The 3,748-nt window shown below is 51.2% G+C and overlaps 1 long non-coding RNA gene across 1 annotated transcript; it reads left to right on the top strand.

Moving 5' to 3' along the window:
* Positions 1 to 919: 919 nt before the first annotated feature.
* On the top strand, positions 920 to 2,273 carry LOC311588187. Its single transcript, XR_014776104.1, has 3 exons — positions 920 to 1,124; positions 1,454 to 1,626; positions 2,148 to 2,273. It is a non-coding gene; the product is annotated as an uncharacterized lncRNA (long non-coding RNA).
* The last annotated feature ends 1,475 nt before the right edge of the window (positions 2,274 to 3,748 follow it).

The following is a 3,748-nucleotide window of genomic DNA, read 5'->3' as shown; positions in this document are numbered from 1 at the left end:
AACCCCATGAAACCCAGGCAGCCAGGCACTGTCTATGAGGGGGGAGATCTTCACACCGTCCCAGGTTTCCTAAGGAGAGCTACTGAGCCTGAGCCTGGCCCATCTAAGGCCCAGGAGAAAAAGGAGGAGAATTATTCCAGGCAGGGTGGCAGAAGCCATACCATACCTGCCACCCTGTGCTCCCAGCCAAAGAGGACCCACCATCGCCATGTATCCCACCCGGGCTGCTCTGTGACTAATTCCCAAATAAAGGAGAATTTGTCACACTCCATGATTGGCTTATGTGGAAGCCTGAACGCAAGTTCCCAGGCCTCGCTATGTCTAAAAACCAACTCTGGTAGACCAGACCACAATGAGTCTATAGCTCACACAGAGAACTGTATGCCCTCCTGCAGTATCCGCGAGAAACTCTGCGACATGATACAAGATGTCAGTACAAAAGTCTCACCTGCCTCCTCTGGGGTCAAATGGCTGAACATGACCTGCATGGAGTCAAAAACCCTCACACAGGAAGATAATATCAAGTGGGAATCATACTTTACCTGTGAAGAGGCCCCGAAGCAGGAGCAGGAATCGTACACCACCTGTGAGGAGGCCCCGAAACAGGAACAGGAATTATATACCACCTGTGAGGAGGCCCCCAAGGAGGAGCAGGAATTATATACCACCTGTGAGGAGGCCCCCAAGGAGGAGCAGGAATTATATACCACCTGTGAAGAGGCCCCCAAGGAGGAACAGGAATTATATACCACCTGTGAAGAGGCCCCCATGGAGGAACAGGCCATCACTCCCAAAGGTGTTATGACCACGGAAGAGGCATTCAAGCAGGCAGAGGCCTTCATTGAGGAAAGGATAGTCTGCCTGGAAAAGGACATCCTCCAGGGAAGGAACACCATCCAAGATGAGACCATAACGGAGGAAGAGGTCATCACACATGGCCAGCCTCAGGATAGCGAGGCAGCTTCCTCCAGGCCCCGGCGTCGCCGCTGGAAAAGGGTGAAGAAGACAATCGTGAATGGCCTCAGGCGGCTGTGCTGCTGTTTGCCCCCTACGGAGAGAAGGCGTGCCTCTTCTAAGAATAGGACTCCAGAGGAAAAAGATCGTGGAGTCACCCACAGAACCAGGTGGGTGCCTTCATTCATTTCATGCTCTCCATACTTTTTCCCCCCTGGCCTCTGGGACACATGAAGACTGTGCCCACTTGTCCACTTAATCATTGATTATTCAGAAAGACCAATCCCATAGAAACCCATCAAGTGTGACCTCAGGCTTGTTGAGCAGAAAGTGGACAGCACAGATGCTGACCAAAGCAGGGAGAGGAGGAGGCGGGGACATGGCCACAGGAAGCAAAGGTTCCTTGGAGAGGCGGTGGGGTGCTGCAGGGCCAGTGCAGTAAGTTCTGTGTGTTTCTAAGTCACTAAGAGTCTCCTACCCATGTCTTTCTGCTTTGAAGTCCTGAAGAGGACAAGCCCCAGCTCCATGGCTTGTGAGCCATGGGTTGGGGATCGGCCTGGCTGAGATTCGGAACGCCCTGCGGGGAAGCCAGGCCAGATGTCCAGGAGCCAGTGTGCTCAGGGATCCCGGATGCACAGGGAGAGCTGTCCACCCCAGCGCAGATCTGTGCAGGTAAAATCCCCAGCAGCAGGAGTTGGCTTGCCACTGGGTCTTGCCCAGAGAGGAGGATGGGGTGCAGAGGTACCCTAAAGCTGTATGTGCAACATTACCCCTTGCCTTGTCCCTGACTCTTTGTAAAAGTCAGGGATTTCCCTAGGGTAGTGACTTGTCCTTTGCTCCCTGTTTCTTGGCAGGAAACATGATCTTTTCCACCAGGTGAGACTTCTCTCCCCACACAGGTAGTTCCTAGTCAGCCTGTCTACCTGCCCAAGATGGGTTTCCAGGTTGAGGATGAGGCCTACCAAGGCCCCTATGGGACTCCTTTAGCGGGCAGCCTCATGCTGTCCTTTAGCCAGAGACTCCCACACACCCCTAAGCCATTACAGGTTTCATTGAGTCCTCAGACCCGACTCAGAAGGAAGCTTGGGAAATTCACAGCTGTGGAGTGACATCACGGGCACTTGTGCCCTCTCTTGCCATCAAGTCTGTCCTCCAGTTCCTCACATCCTGCCTCTCTGTGCTTGCTCCTTCAGGACCACCAGTCACACTGGAAACTCCATCCCACACTCACCAACACGTGCCACAGCATGAAGCTGTGGGTGATGTTGTCACCAGGGTTGAACTAGAGACCCTTGTGACAGAGCAGGACCCTGCTGTGAGCCCTGCCTCACACCAGATTCAGGGCTCCACCGGGAGCCTGCAATCAGATGGACAAATGCACAAAGTTGCTTGAATTTCTTGAGACTTGGCAGGTTGCATAGGATTGCACAGGTAAGCAACACTGCACAGCCTTTGAGAGAGCTCTGGAAAGCCTTCCCTGTCCATCCCACTGTCACATTGGCCAGATTTTATCTTCTGTGCCGTTCTCCCTAGCCAGTGCTGGAACTGGTCACTGTGGGAGTGACAAAGAAGTCTGTGTAACTGACATGGATGGTGCATCTGTCAGTGTCCCAGGGCAACAACGGTCCTGGCATAGTTGTCCTACGGGGTGTTCTAGATTCATCATGTCCAGATAGTGTTCCTACTGTGAAAACCCAACCTTGTTTCTCATATGCTCTCTCCTCTGAGTGATGCAAAGCTCACAGGATGGATATTTCACTTCCCTAATCGGAGAAGAGAGGGGTATCTTACTACACTCTGGGGTGGGGATTGCACCCCAGGGTCTCATGCGCCCCACCCCACCATGCACACCTATGGGAAGTCCATTCCACAGGATTCTTTGTTGGCCTCAGCCACTGGTCCAGGATGAACTTCTCACCCAAAATCCAGGGGAACATCTTGGAGACTCCTTCAGCCTGGGAGGAGAGCTGGCCAGGCATCTCGATCCCCTAAAACACCTGGACTGCTCCCTGCCCTCCATGCCCAGAATATGGAGCGTCCTGGTCAGTCTGTCTCTGTTTCTGTCTCTTCATGTACATAAGCAATTTCCTGGCATATCTCAGCTGCTCTAGCATTTCTTTCTTTTTTTGCTTTTTCTTTTCTTTTTTTAAGATATATTTATTATGTCTACACTGGCCTACCTGCATGTACACATGCAGGCCAGAGGAGGGCATCATCACATTATAGATGGTGGTAGCCACTATGTGGTTGCTGAGAATTGAACTCAACACCTCAGGAAGAGCACTCGGTCCTCCTAGCCTCTGAGCCATCTCTTTAGCCCTTCTTTCCTTCCTTCCTTTATCCTTTTCTTTCTTTTTCTTTTTTTGTTTTTGGGTTTTTGAGACAGTGTTTCTCTGTGTAGGGTTGGCTCTCCTGGAACTCCCTCTGTAGATCAGACTGGCATTAAACTCAGAGACCAGCCTGCCTCTGCCTCCTGAGTGCTAGCATTAAAGGCTTGCACCACCATTGGCCAGCAAGCTCCACTTTCTTAAAGAGGACCCACAGGGAATACCCTAACACTGAAGATGACCTTAAGTGACAAACCCACAATGCAAACAGAAAATACAAATCACAAGTGGTAGAAATAGACACGCAAAATTAAAACATAATGCATTGAATAACTCACTCTGAATAACAGACTCACAGATGCCAGCGACAAGAACACATTCCACCTACAAGAGATCCAAGTGGGCTTCTATTCCTTGACAGTGCTGCTAAGGTGTCACGTGCACATTTCCCTTTTCCTTTCTGACAT

The sequence above is a fragment of the Acomys minous genome, assembly GCF_964271855.1.
Source record: "Acomys minous genome assembly, chromosome: 17".
Classification (NCBI taxonomy): Eukaryota; Metazoa; Chordata; class Mammalia; order Rodentia; family Muridae; genus Acomys; species Acomys minous.
The sequence above is the reverse complement of the archived record's forward strand: the minus strand, read 5'-3'. Positions and strand labels throughout refer to the sequence as shown.